At 40.7% G+C, this 23,859-nt stretch overlaps 1 protein-coding gene across 4 annotated transcripts in view; it reads right to left on the reverse strand.

Moving 5' to 3' along the window:
• HRH2 (histamine receptor H2) overlaps positions 1-23,859 on the reverse strand; it is a 166,085-nt gene that overhangs the window by 131,035 nt on the left and 11,191 nt on the right. The window contains exon 1 of one of the 4 annotated variants that reach the window (XM_040344475.1): positions 8,677-8,749. The exons of the other annotated variants lie outside the window; for them this stretch is intronic. The gene's annotated coding sequence lies outside the window, so the exon portion shown is untranslated. Of the gene's footprint in view, positions 1-8,676; positions 8,750-23,859 lie in introns of those variants that run through there. 4 annotated transcript variants of the gene reach the window in all.

The raw sequence follows: 23,859 nt of genomic DNA on the forward strand, positions 1-23,859 counted from the left end.
ACTTCCCCTCTGTTTACTCATTCTGACTGATGTTTATTTTCATTGGACATCATTTGTCATTCGCAAAATCATTTTTCTCTGGTGTGTTATAACCTCTAATAAAAAGTAAAAAAAAAAAAAAAAACTATACCAATACTTTTGTATAGGTAAAAAGTACAGTAAATGACAGCCTGCCTTGGTAACCCTGGAGATAAAGCATTAACTGGGCGTTTACCAACTTATTATAATTATTAATCTTTTCTGAAATTACAGATCAACTGTTCATCTTATCCTTATAATGTCAGGTACATGGCAAGGATAACAATTGCTGTCAGCTTTGTTAACAATAAAATCCATGGATTTATGCTAACATTGAAACCTTTATCATTTAATTGCTGATAAAATATATAATATAAATGTATTTGCCAGTGATTTTTTTCCTGGACTAACTTAAAGGGGTTGTAAAGGTTCGTTTTTTTTATTTTCTAAATAGGTTACTTTAAGCTTGTGCATTGTTGGTTCACTTACCTTTTCCTTTGATTTCCCTTCTAAATGTTTTTTTTCTTTGTTTTCTTTGTCTGAATTTCTCACTTCCTGTTCCTCCTCAGTAAGGTGTTCAGTAAGCTGTTCTAAATGACTTTCCACCACTCGGATGATGGTGGAAAGCTAACTGAGGAGGAGAAAGGAGGAGGGGGAGAAATTCAAACAAAGAAAAAAAACATTTAGAAGGGAAATCGAAGGAAAAGGTAAGTGAACAAACAATGCACTAGCTTAAAGGAACCAATTTAGAAAATAAAAGACGAACCTTTACAACCCCTTTAAGCCCGCCATACATGGATCACAAGTTGGCTGGTTCAGCATGGACTGGCTGAGCTTTGATCCAACCATTGGCAGGCTGACTGTACTCAAATCAATCCATTGATGGGGGAATTGAGTAATTTTCTTTCCTCCAACTCATAGTGGAAGGAAAGAAAATCAAATCATCTATGTGCTGCTTTAACCACTTCAGGTCCAGTAGGTTTACCACCCCATCATAACATACGACACTGCACCTAAATAAAATTGATGTTCTTTTTTTCACACAAATAAAGCTTTCTTTTGGTGGTATTTGATCACCTATGTGTTTTTTATATTTTGTTGCGCTATATACAAAAAAAAAAAAAACAATTAAAAAAAATAACAATATGGCCCGGATTCACAAAGCACTTGCGCCAACGTATCTCGAGATACGCCGCCTAAGTGTAAATATGCGCCGTCGTATCTATGCACCGTGCCCACAAAACTAGATACGCCTGAAAATAGGCTTCATCCGACCAACGTAACTTGTCTATGCTGGCGTATCGTGGGCGCATATTTACGCTGGACGCATGTGGCGCTCCCATTGATTTTCTATTCAAATATGCAAATTAGGAATATACGGCGATTCACGAACGTACGTGCACCTAGCTACACTTACCTGTCCTCAAGGCCTGGTCACTGGAGTCAAAGCCCTCCATGCCCTCCACCTGCTCCTGCTCCAGACAGCTGGCGATGACCTCCTCCTCATCAGTCAAAAGAGCAGAAGCTGGTCCTCCTCCCGTGCCCCTGGCGTGCCTCCTCATGCTGGCCAGCTTATTACGGACCCGACGTCTCATGTCATTAATCTTCTTGTTGACATCGTCGGGGGTCCTGGTCTCTTGCCCAAGGGCATTGACCTCCAGGGTAATCTCCTCCAGGATCTCCCTCTTACATGCCCTGCTGGTCCAGGCACTGTGGGCACCATGGAGGTACATATCAAATTTGGCTATTGCCGAAATCAGGATAGCCCTCTCCTCCTTAGAAAAAATCCTCTTCCTCCTCTCCGTAGCAGCAGCCATCGCTCAGCAAAAGTACTTTGCTTCAGGGGGGGAAACAAGCAGGATGTACTTTTGCGCTGGACGGGCGTATGGCTGGGTGTATTTATGCGCTCGGCGTAAGCCGGTGGGCCGGCGTATCCCAGGAAGTTGCGCCGACGTAGTTGTGAGCATGCGCATAGGGGTGCGGTCATATGTCCACGTCACTGCGCATGCTCCATTCATGATACGCCGGGCGTAAAACACTGCTCCACGCCCGGACCATCATTTGCATGGGGTCACACCCACTTCCACCTACGCCGGCTTATGCCTTCGAAATCTAAGCCACGCCGACGCAGCTTGGGGAGCACTGGCTTCCTGAATTCCATGCTTGCCTCTCTGCGCTGCGTCGGCGTAGCGCAAAGGAGATATGCTACGCACGCATAAATATGCGCCAATGTATGTGAATCCGGGCCTATTTGTTTTACTTTGTACTATAAAACACACCTAAAAAAAAAATAATCAAATGTCTTCATCAATTTAGGCCAATATGTATTCTGCTCCATATTTTTGGTAAAAAAAATCCCAATACGTGTATATTGAAAGTTACAGCGTCTACAAACTGGTGTATTTATAATTTTTTTATAATTTTTTTACTAGTAATGGCAGAGATCGGCGACTTATAGCGAGGCTGCGATATTGCAACAGACAAATCGGACACGTGACACTTTTGACACTTTTTGGGGACCAATGCTAAAAAAAAATATGCACTGTTACTGTACTAATGACACTGGCAGGGAAAGCGTTAACATCAGTGGTTGATATGTGTTCCCTAGGAGTGGTTACGAGGAACACATGATCGGCACATTCCCCACTCACAGAACATCGATCTTCCTTGTTTACATAGGCAGACCATCGTTCTGCCTTTCTCCTGAACAATCAGTGGGTCCCGGAGGACACATCATCTGCCAGACCCACTGATTGGCACACACTGTGATTGGATACACGCGCCCCAGTCCTGGAAGTGTCAGATCACATACCACGCGATCTGGTGCAGAGCCCTGCCGTAGTATATCTATGGTGGGCGGTTGCTTTGCGGTTAAAGTGTACTTCCACTTTTGCAGTCAAATTTGAGGAAACCCTATTATATCTTTGTTACGTGTTCCCATTCACATGCCTAAAAATAATAATACTTTAAAAAAATCACACATGTCTGTCTGGGACGGCCGCTATGTGGTTTCCAAAAGGGTCCTGTGCGTTTTTGGGTAAGGTTCCGATGCAAATTCCGGCAAAAATTCAGACCTAAATCGCACCTGAACCAGTAAACAGAAATTCACCAGACCCCCACATATGTGAACCTGGTCTTAGTGTCAAAACACACTTTCGCACTTTTCGAGGTACGGTCATGCGCATGGTACTGCAATGCACGTTAACCACATTACGTGCATTTGCATGTTGTGGTGCCATTCTTACAGCTCCAATGCAGCATTCAAAATATATAGTAATGCACTACTATGAGTTTTGAATCACTGGGTTAGAAACGTTGAATTTTTTTTTTAGTATATGTTGGCAGCCTATTCCTAATAGATAGGCTGCCTTAACACAAAACACGTTAACATGTGACAAAACATGCATTACGGCAATTACGCAGTGATGGAAAAGTGTGAATGTGCCCTAAAATGTTCAAAATCAATCTCCCAGAAGCAAGAGCAAATCTCTATTTTCGTTGAGTCGGAGTTCCCTTGTGGATGTGATCGCATTGTGAGTAATGTAAAATTTGGTGCGTGCAACTGAAGTTGACTGTTGTCCAAGCTGAGCTTTAATAACTGCATTAAAAATATTTTGGCTGCCATTTTTTCTTGAATGTGATGCATCAAAAAAATGACCATTCCTTTTCTATGGTTAAAACAGAATTTGTGTTTGCCTATAAACATAGACTGATGTCAAAAATAAGAAACCAATAAAGCCATTTTTCATTTTTTGACATGATTGCATGATAAAATCAGCAGAGCTTCCCCTCATTTCAGATCTACCCCTCAGATTTACAGAGACTGAACTTCCAAGTGCACTTTCACTTTGCATTTTCAAGTGCACTTTGCACTTGTAGTTTGCACTTGTAGTGCAAAGTGGATTTGCTTTTCGTAAATAACCCCCATAGTGTGCATGGACACATTGGGGGTTATTTACGAAAGGCAAATCCACCTTGCACTACAAGTGCATTGCAAGTGCACTTGGAAGTGCAATCACTGTATACATCTGAGGGGGACATGCAAGGGAAAAAAAACATCATTTTGGCTTGCACATGATTGGATGATAAAATCAGCAGAGTTTCCACTAATTACAGATCGTACCCTCAGATCTACAGCGACTGCACTTGCAGTGCACTTGTAGTGCAGAGTGGATTTCCCTTTAGTAAATCAACCCCAATGGCTAACATGGAGGAAAGTTTCCAGGCTGACAAAAATTAGAGCTCAAAAAAGCTCAAAGGCCTGTAGGAGCCGCTTATTTGAGCTTCTTTGAGATTCAGTGTGGATGAGCTCTTAGGTAATGGTAAAATTGTTTTCAATACAATGGGAAATTTATAACAACACAATTGTCTAAGGCGCATACACACGATCCGAATATCGGATGAAAACTGAAACCCGAAGAAGAATCGTACAATATTCGGATCGTGTGTAAACGACAGTTCATCTGATATTCGTTTGGACAAGCACGAAAATTTTCCTCAAACGATACCAGATCGTACGATTTTCGTTTAGTTAGTATAGTCGTCGTCCGAAAATACAATACAAATACATTGCAACACATGACTTCACTTCCGATTTTTTTTTTCTGTCGTACAAGAATTTTCGTGACTTTAATAACCTATTCAATTTCTACTTGCGACTACAAAGCGGAAAAAGTCGTACATTCTGTCGTACGATATTCAGATGGTGTGTATGAGGCATAAGATTCCTTCAAGATGCAAGGGCTTGGTACAGAAGGCTTAATCATAATAACATGATATAAGAACTGTAAAGTGTAATTCAATGTAAATTAAAGGGGTTGTAAAGGTTTGTTTTTTATTTTCTAAATAGGATCCTTTAAGCTAGTGCATTGTTGGTTCACTTACCTTTTTCTTCAATTTCCCTTCTAAATGTTTTTTTTTTTGTCTGAATTTCTCACTTCCTGTTCCTCCTCAGTAAGCTGTTCTGGCTAACTAACCACCGCTCAGGTGATGGGGGCAAGCTTACTGAGGAGAAACAGGAAGTGAGACATTCAGACCAAGAAAAAAAAACATTTAGAAGTGAAATCGAAGGAAAAGGTAAGTGAACCAACAATGCACTAGTTTAACCACTTGAGATCCATGCTATAGACTAAACATACCTCCCAACTGTCCCTGATTTCGAGGGACTGTCCCTGATTTGGAGCAATATCCCTCTGTCCCTCATTCTCCTCATTTGTCCCTCATTTTGGTCTGATCTCTATTGATGTATATAAAATGCACTTTTTATCTATCAAAAAGTGTTTCCCAGCACTAAACTTTCATCTGATTTCTAAATTGCTGCATTTGTAAATTCCAAAAGCCAATATAAAGAAATAGTAGCGGTGAAAAAAGCACTTGTGAGTTTAACCAATCTTATTTTTTTGTACAATTCTCCTTTAAGGGGCGTGGCAAGGGGTGTGTCCTATGCCTGCATACTTTTTCTGATAGGTGTCCCTCATTCCCATCTCAGAAAGTTGGGAGGTATGGACGAAAGACGTCCACAGCCCAGCTCTCAAGTGCCGGGTGGACGTCTCTGGACGTCCTGTTGTTTACATTCCCCGTGCGCGCCGCTGGGGGCGCGCAGCGGGGATACACTGTGCCCTGCGCATCGCTGGGAAGCCGATGCGCGTGCCTGGCGGCTGTGATGTCTGCCAGGTACCCGCGATTGGCAGTGACAGCAGGGACGTGGAGCTCCACGTCCTGTCAGGGAGAGAGGAGACCGATCTGTGTCCCTTGTACATAGGGACACAGCATCGGTCACCTCCCCCAGTCAGTGCCCTCCCCGCACACAGTTAGAACACACCCAGGATACACATTTAACCCTTTCTTCACCCCCTAGTGTTAACCCCTTCACTGCCAGTCACATTTATACAGTAATTAGTGCATTTTTATAGCACTGGTCGCTGTATAAATGTAAATGGTCCCAAAATTGTGACAAAAGTGTCCCATACGTCCGCCGCAATATCGCAGGCCTGACAAAAAAATCGCAGATCGCCACCATTACTAGTAAAAAAAATCTATCCCCTATTTTGTAGGCGCTATAACTTTTGCGCAAACCAATCAATATACGCTTATTGCAATATTTTTTAACAAAAATATGTAGAAGAATACGTATCGGCCTAAACCGAGGGAAATTTTTTTTTTTTTTTTTTTTAAATTGGGATATTATTATAACAAAAAGTAAAAAATATTGTGTTTTTTTGTTTGTTTATAGCGCAAAAAATAAAAATCGCAGAGATGATCAAATATAATAATATATAATATAATTTGGGTACAGTGTTGCATGACCGCGCAATTGTCATTCAAAATGCATCAGCGCTGAAAGCTGAACATTGGTCTGGGCACGAAGGGGGTTTAAGTGTCCAGTAATGAAGTGGTTAAAGGAACCTATTTAGAAAAAAAAAAAAAAACCTTTACAACCCCTTTAAATGCAAAGATATGTGGTTAAAAAGACTAATATCTTATCACTATGGGCATTAAAATGGCAATTCCTATTTAATGACTCGCGTATTGCTTCAGAAACAATTAGGGTCATAGATAAATAAGAGCCCTACTTTACTGACAGCTGGAGAGAAAAAGTGCAGGCTACATCTCTAGTTCTGCAAATAGCAACATTTGTAACTATAATTCTTGTGTACAAAGTCAAAATCAGTTACCTAGCAAGTGTCATAGGAACTCCACTGAGAGACACATTATAGCTGATAATTTTCCAACATGTTACACTGAAATAAGTAGTTGTTGAACACTGTAATCAGTTTGCTTCTGCCGCCCCCCTGGCTGTTCAGAGATAGCTGCATCATTGTAGTGTGTGGATGACATGATAATACAAAATAGATAGGTAGACAGAAAAAAAAAATCAACTATTGTAGTTATGAGCTTGTTTTAAACAAATAATTGGGTTTTTAAATGCATCTAACTTAATTAGTTGACATTTTTTATACCAGCCTGTTTACAGGTGTGAGCATAGGGTGTGCCAGGTGTGCCCCGGCACGCCTTAATCACCCTGTGCAGCGCAGATTCCTCCTACTGCCCTGGCTCCTCTCACCCCCCCCTCCCCACCCCACAGAGCTGCCAGCTTCTCTCCCACTGGCAGGCACACTCAGAGGGGGATGTTTTAGTATGAGTGAGGGAAGGGGCTTGTAAATATGTAATTTACCAACCCCCTCCCTTTCTGAATAAACATAGTGAATGATCAGCACCACGTGTTTGCGCTTTGGAGTGCACGTCGGGACCCTTTGGGGTAAGACCGCACTTTATTAAGATGACCTCTTCTGTGTGCTGCTGCTCCTTCACTGTACAGTATGTCAGTCCATCTGACCAATCAGTGTCGAAGGGGAGGTTGAAGACCTGGCTCTGCTATCTGGAGTAGATCACAGCAGTAGCTTCTGAACAAAATTGCACATGTTTTGATATATAAAACAACTCTCATATACTGAATTGATTTCAACGTAGTCTACCACAGCTTTAAAGGGGTTGTAAAGGTAAAAAAAATAATCCTAAAAAGCTTCCTTTACCTTAGTGCAGTCCTCCTTTACTTATTTCATCCTTCCATTTTGCTTTTAAATGTCCTTATTTCTTCTGAGAAATACTCACTTCCTGTTCTTCTGTCTTAAACTCCACACAGTAATGCAAGGCTTTCTCCCTGGTGTGGAGTGTCGTGATTGCCCCCTCCTTTGGACAACAGGAGAGTCAGGACGTCCACTAACACACAGCTCCTTTCTCTATCTGCAACGTAGAGTTACAGACAGAAGAACAGGAAGTGAGGATTTCTCAGAAGAAATAAGGACATTTAAAAGCAAAATAGAAGGATGAGGTAAGTGAAGGAAGACTGCACTAAGGTAAAGGAAGCTATTTAGGGAAAAAAAATTGTACCTTTACAATTCCTTTAAAGGGGTTGTAAAGGTAAATGTTTTTTCACCTTAATGCATCCTATGCATCAAGGTGAAAAAACATCCGACGGTACCGCCCCCCCGAACCCCTGTTTTACTTACCTGACCCCTCGAAAGTCCCGCACGGGTCCACGTGATCCTCTTCAGTTTCCAGCCTGGCCGTTGATTGGCTAGGCTGGACGGATTGATAGCAGTGCAGCCATTGGCTGGCGCTGCTGTCAATCACAGCGGATGACACAGTGCGCCGGGGGGCGGGGCCGAGTGATACAGTCGGCGGCTCTGCCTGCCGCTGTATCACGGGAGCGCGCTCGCAAAAGCTTTCCACCATGCGAGCTCGCATGAAGGTGGAAAGCTCTGTGCAAAACGAGCTGCACAGTGGAGGTAAGTATAACATGTTTGTTATTTTTATTTATTTTTTATTCTGCTTTTAGTGTTCCTTTAAGTAAAAAGAAAAAGTGATAGAAAACGAAACATACCTTCTACCGTAGGCTGCTTTGTTTGCACATTTTTTCCTAAATATCTATTAGGTCTTAATTAAAAGGACTGCATTTTGAAGATAGATAGATGACTGTGGGGCAGGTGAAATCACAGCTATGTAAACTTGTTGTTTTTGAAAGGGAAAAGCAATGCCTCAGCATGAGATTTGAAAAAATAAATAAAAAATAAAGTCTACTAATAAAAAACAGCAGGGCGATTCACAGCAGTGGACGGATCATCACAGTATATTAAAAGGAAAAGCTAAAAAACCTACCAGCAGCATAACAGATCTTGCAGATGTTGTACCATTCCAAATTGCATTTATTCCTGTGTTCATTACCAGACATGACTGTTGACCCTTGCTTTTGGTTATTTATTAATCTCAGCTGAGCCAGGCAGTATCTTCATCTGCTGCATATTTGGCACATTTGTGTCTTTTGAGGCCCCCTGGTACATCTTATGCACAGGCTTAGCACTGATACTGAAAACTGTGATGAAAATTGACTGAAAGACACAGGCTCATATATTGTGCATACATATCTCAATAAGCATTCCAATATCTATAGTATTATGTTATATGCACAAGGATATAATGAAATACTCCTATCCATGCTGGATCTTTCTGCCAGCTGCTGGCAGAATAACAAAGTGTAAAAAAGGCTAATTTTGGCACATAATTATGGCTGCTTACAGGCATATGGCATCAGTGCCATCTTTTTAGCATCATGGGCCCCCGGGCAAAGAAATGCATTGGTGCCCCAACAATGAAGATGGTGACCTGTGGCGTGATACGTTGTCTGAGTCAGAAGATGGCAGGGGAAGGGGATGGAGCCGATCTAGTTTTCCAGCCACATTGGCGGCACACTATGAATGCTGGGGAGGCCACGGCACGCTCTGAATGTTGGGGCGGCCACTGATGTCACTGGATGCCAGGCACCAGGCGGCCGCCAATTCTAGCAACCAGTGCAGCCAAGTGGCATGCCACAGCTTTGGCGGCTTGGTGCCCCTTCTCTGTAGCAGCTTATAGCGTCGGGGCATGGTGCACCCGTCTAGGATCGGCCCTGCCTGTCCTGATGGGGCTGGACCATTCTCATCGGTTTGGATCGACCGTGTGTACACGGCCTCAAAGTTTCCTTTAAAAGCTGCAGCAAGTGAGATAGAGCCTGCTTCTTCCTTACTGCCTCTTGCCCACCCTTTACATCAATTGGATGTCAATATTTTCAATGATGGAGGCTCAGCATCATGTGGGCATTACCTATCTTGGTCCACTTGCAAATGCAGTCTGTTCTTGAACTCTAGTAGGGATGAGCTTTGAGTTCGAGTCGATATTGCACCCTTGCGTCAGAGTAGGGAGGGGTCACGTGACGGGTGGCCCCCGCCTCACCTATATAAGAGCTGTCACTGGCTCAAGCCGCGTCATTCGCCGGGCTGTCTCCGGTGGAGACAGGCGGCTGGCGATGCATGCGCTCTGGATCCCGGACCTGGATGAGGAGATCTTCTCATCGATGGACCCCGGCAGAGAGGAGATCACCCATCGCAGGATACTGACAACGTTGGAGCGGAGACCGAGAGTGGATTACCACCTCTGGGTTTTTTTTTTAATAAAGGACTTTTTCATGGTGTGTGTGTGGTTTTTTACTATTATTTACACTTCCTTAGTGAATTGGTAGAGGTACAATGTCCCCCATTACCAATTCACATGGGGGGGCCGGGATCTGGGGGTCCTCTTTGTTAAAGGGGTCTTTCAGATTCTGATAAGCCCCCCGCCTGCAGACCCCCACAACCACCGGGCAAGGGTTGTGGGGATGAGGCCCTTGTCCCCATCAACATGTGGCCTGGTACGGTTCAGAAGGGGGGGCGCTCTCTCATCCCCCCTCTTTTCCTGTGGCCGGACAGGTTGCGTGCTCGGATAAGGGGTCTGGTGTGGATTTTTGGGGGAACTCCACGCCGTTTTTTTTTTTAATTTGGGGTGGAGTTCCCCTTAAAATCCACACCAGACCTGAAGGGGCTGGTAATTGAATTTGGGGGGACCCCCACGCTTTTTTTTTTATGAATGAATTTTCTCTGAATTGCCGGGTGCCGACAATTTTTTATAGTCGCGAGTGATTTTAAATGACTTTTTTTCCTTCAGAAATGACACTTTGTGCAGAGACTGTTTTAAGCATGGAAAACATGCGCTATCTCACAGGCATACTTTATACCCCCCTAGGTACGAAATTTAAAGGATCACTAAAGGAATTTTTTTTTTTAGCTAAATAGCTTCCTTTACCTTACTGCAGTACTGGTTTCATGTCCTCATTGTTCGTTTTTGCTTTGAAGTTGCTGTAATTCTGCTGTGATCTCCACACTTCCTGCTTGTCTGGCTCCTTATGAAAAATCTCATGGCAGCTTTTCACTGTGGTCCAAGCTGTGTGTCTAAAACTCCTCAGAACCAATCAGATTCATTTTAAAAACAAAACACTGCCCTGGATTTGTTTGTTTTTGTTCTGTGGGTCTCTTTACTTCACAGAAACATAAAAACAAGTTTAAAAACGAAAGTGAAACTGCAGGCACATTATATGATTGAATTTAATCTATTTTTAATCATTTTTAAAAGGAATCAGTTAACTTGTATGTCTCTATACCCTGTAAACAGTCATTTCAGCAAAAAAAAAAAATATTTCCTTTAGTGACCCTTTAAAGGAATATTTCACTTTTATTGGTTCACTTTAAGCGTTATTAAATTCACTGCTACCGATAAAGCAGCTGTTTTTATTTTATTTTTTGCATTGATACATGTCCCCTGGGGCAGGACCCAGGTCCCCAAACACTTTTTAGGACAATAACTTGCATATTAGCCTTTAAAATTAGCACTTTAGATTTCAAACATTTGAGTCCCATAGACTTTAATGGGGTTCCAAAGTTCACACAAAATTTTGGTGTGTTCGCAGGTTTTGGTGCGAATCGAACAGGGGGCGGGGGGGATTTGGAGTGTTCGGCTCATCCCTACTCAGTAGTCCATACTGACATCTATCCATCAAGGTCAGCATAAGGTATGAACTGAAAAAAGAGAGGTTCATTTAAAAATGATTACCTAGTATTTCTTGAGGGGTTACATTTACTGATGCTTAGGGTCCAGCACCACGTGCATGCACCAGCTTGTGCTATGACAAAAGCCTCAGCTACATCTTTACAGCCTGTTGCAAAAGTTTGCCAGGGAGATTTACAATTCTCACATGATGGTACAAGACCCCTGTTCTTCTTAATACATTTAACTCGATCCCAAACAAATGTTGGCACTGCAATATACCAGACGGGTCAATGTTAAACATATGGTGGTCATGCCCCAAAATTTTATGTTTTTGGAAATCTATTCACGACATTATCTTAGATGTCACTTCAGAAAATGTTGAGTTTTTACCTGCCCAATACCTGCTTCATCATACATCTACTTCAAAGAAACATTATCTCAAATCAATGGTGATGTTCATGATCAATGCTGCTAGATACTGTATACTTTCCATTGGCTCTCAGGGACCACCCCAACAAAAGAATAATGGTCTCACAGACTCAACAATATGGACAAAAATAGAAGAACTCATCAGTATCTTGCAAGATAAAAAAAAAAAAGCAAACCTAGTACTGCTAGCAACACTTTAAGTCAATGCATGCTTATTTAGACAATGGATGAATCCTATATAAACATAAAGCATTCACCCTTTTTTTAAAAAATATAGAAAACGTGAATCCCTTACCATCTAGTACTGTTTCCCTACTTTATTATCAAAAATAATCGATCTCCATATTTTGTGAATCTGCAATTATATAATTTGTTTTATGATCAGGGGGGGTCAGGGGGATCAGAACTAAAGTTCCACTGTAAGTAACCTGTTTGCTAACTGGGATGTCACTTGCTGCCTGAGGAAGAGGAAGGATATCATAGACTTTCCCAGCATCCAAGGAAATGTGTTGGCTCCTTGATAAAGAATGCATTAGATATAAACTATATAAATTCAAGTAACTTATGACTGCTGCTACACTCTTCCGGTGTTTAGAATAGGAACGACCTCTGGCATGAATGCCAGCTGTTTTGTTTTATGCATTTCGCATGAAAAACCTTCAGATTTCCCTGTAGGAGTTGAAAAATGGAAATAACACATTGCTGAATATCTGTTGCTTTCCTCAATGAGATTAGTATTAGCATCTCAAAGGCTTTGCTGAAATCTGTGATAAAAAATTGGAGCTTGCTGGCTGCTCAGGGCTCATCTAATGCAGTTTTTAGAATCTAACAATATATGCTATTGCAAGGTCATTGATAGAGTACCATTGATAAATGTATACATATTTTAGATAGTTTTGATCCACAGCCATTGCTATATCATTATATAGTTTTCAAGCTGGGTTATAAAAATGTTACAGCCTGCATTGCAAAATGACCATAATAATGTTTCTGTAAAACAAAAATGTATTCTGTAGCACTTTACATTCAGGTATACAATGCCCATATATACAATAGTAATAACATTATTAAAGTTGTGAGGGATATAAAAACTCAGAAGGAAATAGGGAATGCCACATAAGGAATATAAAATGAATTTATTCTATGTACGGTAGTTACTTTATATGGTAAATGAGCACAGTGATTAGCACATTTTTGGAAGCCTAGGGATATGGATCTTATACAATAGGTCAATAAGAAATAATAACTGAGGTCCTTATTTATTAACACGTTCTTTCCAGAATTTGGAGTGATTTGTCTATAAAAACCAACCATATTCAAACCATCATGGAAGCCTTGCATATACTTGGTGGTTGAGGGGATGTGAGGACAATACTAACTGTGAACACATCAATACATCAGACTATTTAGTTAATCAGGAGTGAAAATTTGACTAGTAAGCCAGAAGGTGTATGAAAGAATATAACAAATTAAATACGGTAGTCAGAAAAAGTAGGGGGAGTAAAATGAAGAGCGTACACAGTGGCTGAATTAATATTTGAGCAACTATTATTAATATATTTCCATAAAGGGGTGTGCTTTTAGGGTTCAGCTGGATTGTTCACTGCTAGCAGACAGCGTGATATAGTGAGGGAATGTATTTTACGGTAAAGGTACAAGCTGGGAGAAGACATCATGTAATAATGGGATGATAGAATGAAACCATGTACAAATCCTACAGCCCATTTCATTGTATCAACAGTGACCTGGTATGTAAGGTAGGTAGCAAGATTATTGATGATCTTGTAGAGGAGAAATATACTGTAGATTAGAAAATGTGAGACTTTACTTTGGGCAAAATGCCCTTTCACTTCGACTACACTTTGCTCGGTTGGGCCACGATCACTCTGCTGATCCTTAGGGAGAAGTAGAACTTTTAGTAGAAGTTGAATTTAACCCTAGAAGTGATGAAAGTGGGTTCATTAGTAAAGTTAAAACTTGAATGATGTGACTAAAGTATGTTCACTTTAGAGAGGACTTGGCTGGCTAGTAAAGATTAGATAATTGGAAATGGTAAATAATGGGCATGGTAAAATGTTATTTGATAGGAGATGTGAGAGATGCCTTTATAGTTTAGGAAGGTATGAATGGAAAGTGCTGGACTAGATTAACTATTGGTTTCATTTTACAATGCAGAGTTAAATATGTACTGTAGACTGCACTAAGTGTTTGGAAGAAACACAATTGTCAATGCTTTAAGAGTGCAGGGTACTTGGGATTATTATGATGAAGCAAATAGTTTTTCTGCTGATGTAATACATTTTGGGAATACACCTAATTATTATTTATTTTTGTTTTACTTAGTACTATAAAAAGCCAACCGACATAAACTGTAATGCCTCGTACACACGGCCGGACTTTCCGGTAAAAAAAGTCAGACAGGCTTTTTTCTTGGAAAGTCCGACCGTGTGTAGCCTCCGTCTATACGAGGCATAAATGACACCTGGACTACTTTCCTTCTACTTTCCTTCTATGTGATGTGATGTAATGATGCGCTAAAATCCACCCTATATGCTGTACACTTCCTTAACCAAAACAATGGCTCATATGGAAGAAATAAACGACAAAACAAGACCTCATTGCACAATATGAAGCGCCAAATAGAGAAAAAATCACAACAGCGATACGATCGCACTCACGAATCCTCTGGACAAAACAGACGTGCGGCCTCGCTCAGTGTAGCAATCTCCTCATGCGGTGTACGACACCTTCGATCGGGGCACTCGGGTCCTCCCCCTACAAGCTACGTCACACGTCACGTGACTTAATCATGGGTAGCCATGTGATACAAGTGACTGAGTTTATATCTGCAGCACGCTTGTTTTTGAGGAAAAACAAAGGGGTCATTGGACATCATAGCTTGGCAAAAAACATTTAAAAAACAGTCTGTCCATAACATCAAGGACAAAAAAAACGACATACAAAATATGACAAAATAAACAATAAGATTGTCACAGTTTATTTAATACCTATTTAGGTTCATATTATTCACTTTTTTATCACTGTACAGCATATAGGGTGGATTTTAGCGCATCATTACATCATTTCACATTTTTATTAGTTTAGTACACTATTTTTATGTATGCAGCTTTAATTATTTGGTTATCCTTGTTGTTGTTGTTTCCTTTGTATTCACCACAATAGTGCTGTAGTATCACTTTTTCATTATACTTTCCTTCTATACCTCCAGTCAAAGACCAAGTAAATCAAAAGGAATAATGCAACAAAAGATGTTGTGCAACCCACAAACCTTCACTATAAAAAAAAAAAAATAATATAGTCCAAAACAAAGTCCAAAATAATGATGAATCTTTCACCAAATTTTCCATGTGTGCCACCAAATTATCCATGTGTGCCGATATCTCTGTACACCAATATCTTCTATACCTGGTCACCAGTAATATTAATGCATAAAGTCCAAAATAATGATACAATCTTCTATCAAATTATCCAAGCGTACTATCAAATTATCTATGTGTACTGATATATCCATGAACCAATATCTTCTATAACTGACCTCCCGTGAACAGTTTATGCTCACCTCCAGACTAGACCCTGATAAAAAAATGCAGTTCTATACTGTATTTCTTAGCGCCGCTAATCTCTCATGTGACCATCCGCTGCTCTCTCTCTCCTGATCTGACAGGTATAGGGGGAAGGGCAGAGAATCCCTTGCTGGCGTTAGTCGGGAGGAGGAGAGGAAAGGGGAGAGAGGCAGTCGGTCATGTGCGCAAAGGAAATACAGTATAGAATGGCAATTTTTTTATAAAACACATGCACTGGAGATGCTGCATTCTGGAAGACAGGTGAGTGCCTGAAAATAACAGTTATTTCAGCAGTAGGGCCCTGACACAGAGCTGACAGGCAGGGAGGGGAGGGGGGAGAAGAACAGAGCAGGGAGGAAGGGGGGAGAGGAGGACAGAGGACAGAGCAGGGCTGCGGATGACAGAAGCAAGTACACCGACCATGGTGTCAGGGCTCAGCAGCCATTATAAACCCTGGTCATTTTACAGAGGGGAGTGCCGAACCAGATAGGATCAGCCAGGTATTTCAGGTGATACAGGGGGCCAAATGACAGAAGCACTGTGCTGTATAACCTGCTTTAAGGGAACATGATCTTTTTTTGCGGGGTAATAAACGCTTTAATTGGCTCCTGTCTAAATTGGCCCTAGTATATGTATGTATGAATGTGAGTTGGGGACCTTATATTGTAAGCTCCTTGAGGGCAGGGACTGATACAAATGTACAATCTACAGTACATCTAAAGTGCTGTATAAATTGACAGCACTATATAAGTACTTGTAATAAATAAACTTCCAAAGGGTTTTTTATAGGTGAATTCAGAATTCCTGACCTGAAGGTGCAAAAAGCCCAGGATTAGATGTTCCTTGAAGACATGTGCAAAACTAAAAAAAATGTTTTGTTTCCTTTTGATTTGTTATTTAACTCGTTTTGTTTTGTTAGATTAAAAAAAAAATCATATTTGAAAAAAATGTGACCAAATTTTTTTATTTTCATAAATAAGAAAGTTTTCAGCTTTCACATCAGATGTTGATGAGCCACTAGTATTACAGGTGTTTTTACACTTTGACAGATGTTTCGGTGTGCACTGGTACACTGAGAAAGATGTTGATGGGACACTAGTTGTACACCTGACCCAGCTGCCTATGACATGACTATGAGTATGACATGACTATGAATATGCCATCACATTCCTGTGAAAGCTGTTTGGTTGCACATGTATACTATGACAGATGTCAATGGGGCACTAGTAGCACACCTGACCCAGGGACAACACTTTTAGAAAGGAAGAATGACCATAATTCTTTTTATCTGCAGGAATATGATGTACACATTTCAATTTTGTTTTTAAATTCAAACCAATTTAAATTCATAACAGTTTGAATATTGGATCGTTATTTCAGTCAGGTCCGATAGCCCTTGTTCAATGCACATATACTGTATGTTTAATTTAAGCACCATAATAGCATGTATCAAGAGATCACAGAGAGGGACTCATCATCGAGTAGGTAGTTTATTTATGAATTCACATAAAAATCAACAACGTGCCCCTGCCAGGTACTGTATACACTTACCTGATTGTTAATGTGCCATTTCAGCACTCAGGATTTCCAGTGGTATATATGTTTTTGATGGTAAATGGGCCATGTATATAGTTGCATGACTATATTGGAATTGTTTTATTTATTTTTTAAATATTCACAGTGCCTTTGTTGATTACTATTCAAGTCACCGCAGCGTAGTTTGTGAAATTCTATTATTTTCTATTGTATTCTTTTCTATTCTATTATTTTATTTTCTATTATATTCTATTATTTTCTGTTATATTCTAATCTATTCTGTTATATTCTTTTCATTTTATTATTTTCTATTATATTGTTTTTTAATATTCTATTATATTCTTTTTTTTATTATATTCTTTTATTTTCTTTTATTTTCCTTTAATTTCTATTCTATTTTATTGTATTTTTTTTCTATTCAATTCTGTTTTACTCAATTATTTTCTAATCTATCATGTTCTATTTTTTTTCTGTTATATTCTGTTCTGTTTTACTCTATTCTATTATATTCCTTTAATTTCTATTCTAGTTTATTCTTTCTTGTTTTGAAATACGATTTCAAATTATATATTTTTTTTTTCAAATTCGATTTGCATTTGAATTTCATCCGAATTTTGTTTATTTTTTTTCAGATTCATTTAAATTCATTACTATTGTAAATAGAAAATTCAGATGCATCTGAGTTTCTGAATAACAAAAAAGTGTCCAAATTTATTTTCGTAACAAAACGAACCACACGTGTCTAATTTCTAGTCACCAGGTTGCTACCAAACAGAATCTGTTTACAGAAGGGTTTAGAGTTGGCGAGTATATTAAAGCAATGCCAAAAAAATCTGGACATCAAGGCTGTATTTCTTGCATATGCCGTATTTAAAAAAACTCATGATTATCTAGCACTGACTTTCCTTTTAATAACTCTAGAGAAAATACAGTAATGTATCATCTGCTAGTACAGATGCAGCTAATTCAGTTGCTATGTACAAAGCACTTATAGGTACTTTAGTACATTCCGTGTGGGACCCAACTGATTTAATGCTGCACTGGATCTATACATTGATGGTTGAGATTAGCTTACTTCTACAGATAATGAAGAGTGGATTTAGTTTGCAGAAAATTTCCCTGTAAATTAGTACAACTGAATGATTTTCTAAGCACACAAGAAAACAGCTGGATAAGACTGTGCTTGTCACATTATAAGTGTTCCTGGTAAAATAAGAACAGGTTGCTTTATTTGTCAATTATGCCGTGCCTGTATGATCATTCATTGAATTTAATGCTGCTAAGAAATGTTGTCACTACACAGGTATTTATTACCACAAATGTTATTACAGTGGGCCTTGTTTCATATAAAAAAGGAAGAGAACAAACAAAAATAACTAAACTACAAATAACTAAAACTACATTTCCCCATTTGTAGAGGGATTATTGTAGTTAGAATGGATATAGCAAAGCTTGAGATTTAGGACATATTGGTTTATATCCTATCTACTTTATAGACTAGCTTGAGTCCAATTTGAAGACTGTGGAGAATATGTCTTTTAGCTGTAAATCACAATACCCATCAGCCAACACCAAATCCATTATGGGCATTGATAGATTTGTGAAAGACACAGGGCACCCTTTAGCACAGTTAGCAGAGGAGTTGTGCAGCTTACTTTTAGATCTTTAATGATCACTACAATGTCTAAACCTGGTCATAGATAAGCAGACATGCAATCACAAACACTGTCCAACCAGCTCACAATACCTTTTATCCCAGAATGAGCTCAACCTTCAATTTGCTTGAAAAGAAAAATATATATATATATATTTTCCTGTGCTTTAAAGCTCTCCTTCAGCTAAAACTTTTTTCTAGATTTACCGGGTGACACATAAAAGAAAGTGATAGAACATTGCTTTTCTAAGGACAGTGAATGTAATAGTAGCAAAAACACATTTTTAACTACATCAGGTCCACCTTATAGCAGTTTTACTGCTACAGGGCAACACCTGTGCACTTGATCACTTACAGTATATATATATGATCCAGTTTTTTCGGGTAGCATGCCGCCGGCAGCTTGCTCTCGCTGTGATCACACACAGCAGGAACCCAGCAGAAATTACTGCGGACTCAATGTCTGACGATCATAAAGCAGAGAGGCAGACTAACAATGCTAAGCCTTTGGGGTTAATCTACTAAAGCTGGAGAGTGCAAAATCTGGTGCAGAAACCAATCAGTTTCCATTTTTTTTGTCAAAGCTTAAGACCGCTTTCACATTGAGGCGTGGAGCCGCGATGACGGTATAGCCGCGCTATTTGTAGCGCCGCTATACCGTCGTATTTACTGCGATATTCGGGTGCTAGCGGTGAGGTTTTAACCCCCGCGCTGCGGGCGGTATTACCGCGGTTTCCCATTGATTTCAATGGGAAGGTGCGGTATAGGAGCGGTGAACACACCGCTCCTATACCGCAGTAAAGATGCGGCTAGCAGGACTTTTGGAGCGTTCCTGCTACCGCACCGCTTCAGTGTGAAAGCCTTCGGGCTTTCACATTGAAGCCTGCAGGGCATGATTTTTCATGCGGTATAGCAGCGCTATTTTTAGCGCTGTACCGCATGAAAAACGCCTCAATGTGAAAGGGGCCCTAATGAACAAGCTGAAGTTAGAAGCTGATTGGCTACCATGCACAGCTGCACCAGTAAATTAGTGCACCAGTTTTAGCAAATCAACCCCTTTGCCTCACAATTAGTAGCAGCCATGACAGTCTGTCATGTGTGCTCCTTCATTTGGCAGCTAGGCTTACTATCTGATAGACCTGCTAGCAGCCCAATGACCAACTGAAGTATTGAATATGGCAGGCCGACAACTAATTAACTAATTGTGAGCCTAGTGTTTTCAGTCTGCAACATGAAGTGCTGTTACTGGAAGAATCTCCAGGTAATGTCATGGCTGACTATTGGGTCTTTCAGATAAGCAGCCCAATGGCCAACTGAAATGGTAGGCTAACAATGCTGCTACTAACTGTTATGACGCGTACACACAACCGTTTTTAATGTCATGGAAAAAACTAAATTTTTCTCAACGTGATTCTTGTCAAGCTTGCCTTGCATACACACGATCATGAAAAAAATGCTTGAGCAAAGCGCAGCGACGTACAACACGTACAACGGCACTATAAAGGAGAGTTCCATTCGATTGGCGACACCCTTTGGGCTGATTATGCAAATTTCCCTTCTCATAACCTGCTTCTAAGCATGCGCATTTTTCCCCCGTCATTAAAGCCTACACATGACCGTTTTTCACGACGTGAAAAACGACGAGGTGAAACACACGTATGAACACACGATCTGTCGCCTCTCCCCTGAAAGATTTGTGTGTTTATACAATCGATCGCAGGTGACCGATGGTCATCCCCCTCGCCGGACATTTGCACTGGCTCTCTTCGGGCGGATGTGCGTGCCTCCTACAGTATCTTAAAGGGCCGATGTACAGCTACAATGGCTCGCCCAGAGGAGCCAACCTGCCGCAGGATATAGCTGGAAAGAGATAGTTTTAAAGAGGATCTCTGACTGTATTGTACATATGCTGTAAAGTGTCCCAAACTTCAAATCAAACCAGAATCCTGAATGTAGATACTGTCTTAAGAAAACACTGCAGCCCGCAGGTCAAAACTGGAGCACTCAGAATCCGATGCAACTGTGCATGGTAGCCAATCAGCTTCTAATTTCAACTTGTTCAATTAAGTTTTGGCAACAAAACCTGGAAGCTTATTGGTTTCTATGCAGAGCTGCACCAGATTTTGTACTCTCCCGTTCTAGTACTTATCCCCCACTGTCAAAAGTTTATAAATGCCTTTAAATGGCAAACATATATTTATCAGCATTTTCAATAACTTTATAATATCATGAAAGCAGTACTTTAAAGCAAACTTGAGAGAAACTCAAGTTGATTTGCCCATGCTGAGCAAATCAACAGGTTTGATTTAATGCCTCCTCCCGAACAGCACACACTCAACGTTCCTTTGATCCCATTCAACCACTAGAACCACAGAAGCTAACTATACTTCCAGGCATATAGAAGCATTTGCCTCTCTCTAAGTGTAAGTTCTGGCGCTTTGTGGGGGGAGGGGAACTCCTTAACTCTGAGTAAGCTCTGGCAGTATTGACTTAAACCCTATACAGGACTTACTTCAATTCTAACAACTGAATGGAGTGACAGGGAAGTGAAGTACAGGTGAGTATATACAGTTAAGTAAAGTGGCAGAAAAGTGAACCAGTTGATTTACCCTAAACAAGCAAAGGAGAAGTTTAGCTTAAAGTATTACTAAACCCAGGACCCTGCATTCACTATATCTGGTCTCCCACAGTGCACAGAATATGGAAATGCAATTATTTTAGTAAATATAAACTGCTAAATACCTTTTCTCATAAGCAGTTAGAGCAGTCTTGTGACTTCTGTCAGTGTATGGTTAAAGCTTGTAGGAGGAGTTTTCATTTCCCCCTGACCAGCACTGTGTCTTGGCCAAGGCCGACAAGGAACAGGCCTAGGGCACTTTGCGGGGGTGAAAAAAAAAACCCACGTGAAAAAAGCCCCCCTCCTTGGCCAGGGAGGGGAGGGACTGGCGCCTGAGCAGATGGGCAAACTCAGCTCAACTCAGCTGAGCTGTGCTTGGGCAGGGGGGCATTCTCCTCTCGGTTGGGCTCGAGCAGAGAACCGGTCTTGGCTGGGCTTGGTTTGGGGGCACAGTCACAGGGATGTAATTGTAACTGGTAAATGTATTATAAGACGAAGGATGGAAATCCTGTTACAGAAGATTCTGTAGCTTATCTGTCATGTTTTTCAGTCTCTGAATATGTTCGCAGTCTCTAACTATTTCCTGTACTATGTCAGAAGTCTCTGACCATCTCTTGTATCATGTCCACAGTCTCTGACAAATTCTTGTATCATGTCTGCAGTCTCTGACCATCTCCTGTATCATGTTTACAGTCTCTGAGTATCTCCTGTATCATGTCCGCAGTCTCTGACCATCTCCTGTATAATGTCTGCAGCCTCTGATCATCTCCTGTATCATGTCTGCAGTCTCTAAACATCTCTATTATCATGTCCACAATCTCTGACCAATTCCTGTATCTTGTCCGCAGTCTCTGATCATCCTCTGTATCATGTCTGCAGTCTCTAAACATCTCTTTTATCATGACCACAATCTCTGACCAACTCCTGTATCTTGTCCTCAGTTTCTAACCATCTCTTGTATCATGTCCAGTCTCTGATCAGCTCTTGTATCATGTCCGCAGCCTCTGATCATGGCTGCAGTCTCTAAACATCTCGTGTATCATGTCTGCAGTCTCTAACCATCTCTTGTATCATGTCCACACTCTATAACCATTTCTTGTATCATATCTGCAGTCTCTGACCAACTCCTGTAGTATGTCTGCAGTCTCTGGCCAACTCCTGAATTGGAGCTCCAATATGAGGGGGTGGAGCCTAAAGAGGAAGGGGTGTATCTTAAATAGAAAGGGGTGGGGTCAGTTTAGATGGGGTGCCCAATTTTAGTTTTGCCTAGGGCAGCAACAAAAACAAAATATACCACTGCCCCTGACCCTCTGTCTGGACAGTGCTGATGGGCCCTGTGCTGATCACGTGCATTCCCCCCCCCCCTAAAAAAAAAAAAACTCTCTACCAATACACACTATACTGAGCATGTGTAGTTTGTCCCCTAATGTTCTGTTCTATCAGAAGATAGAATGGAGTCAGTAAAAAAGAGGAGGATCAAAGAAGACAGGATCAAACTCCCTTTATACACAATGCAGAGGATTAACCCCTTAGGTTTCACAGTGAGTATAACCAGCATGCTTTACTGCATATACAGACTAATTTTACTTTTGTGGGTTTAGTAACACTTTAATGCCCATCATCTGATAGCTAGCATGCAGACAGGCATCATTTAGGCCCCACACCTCAGAAGGTTATGATGGGAAGATAGTCAAATTGAGGAAGGTAATAAGAAATGAACACAATTTAAGTTTTGGTTCGCAAGGATTATGCACAATCCTAGCAAAGTCTAGCCTAAATATATAATTGCCAGTAAGATTTGGTATCCAAATAACCTAGCCAAACAGACAACTGGACCAAGATAGTATTTGGTATGTGAATGAAATTACTGAATAACCTGTGTGAAAACATCAAATAGTCTCATTCTGTCTGTTATGAAATTAAAGGGGTGGTTCCCCCTAAAAAAAAAATTCTAACAATACATTCAATAAGACTGCTTATACTGCGGGTAGGCTGTCTTTTTTTTTCGTACATACCTCGATATCGCCGTTTCATCCCTCGGCTTCCGGGTATGAGTCTTGTGGGGCTGGGCGTTCCTAGTTGATTGACGTTCCTCCGACCGACGCATACTTGACGTCACGACTTTCCGAAAGAAGCCGAACGTCGCTGCGCAGGCACCGTATAGAGCCGACTCTATACAGGCGCCTGCGCAATGACGTCCGGCTTCTGTCGGAAAGTCGTGACGCGCAGTATGCGCCGGTCGGAGGAACGTCAATCAACTAGGTCCGGCAAGACTCATACCCAGAAGCCGAGGGATGAAACGGCGATATCGAGGTATGTACGAAAAAAAAAAAAAAAAAGCCAGCCTACCCGCAGTGTAAGCAGTCTTTCGAATGAATTGTTAGAATATTTTTTTAGGGGGAACCACCCCTAAAACACATGCTCCAAACTCTACATAAAATAAATTCTAGTAGGAGAAAGTGTTAATTTCAATGCTGATTTTTTCACTTTCTGAAAAAAAAATTACTAACGTTTTCTTTTTAGAATAGTATACAATTATACACAAATACCATTGTTTTATATCAATCCACTTAATTTAAGAACGCATCGAACAGAGAATATGTGATACACTTTAATTTGTTTTTTAA

This window comes from Rana temporaria, chromosome 3, assembly GCF_905171775.1.
Source record: "Rana temporaria chromosome 3, aRanTem1.1, whole genome shotgun sequence".
Lineage (NCBI taxonomy): Eukaryota > Metazoa > Chordata > Amphibia > Anura > Ranidae > Rana > Rana temporaria.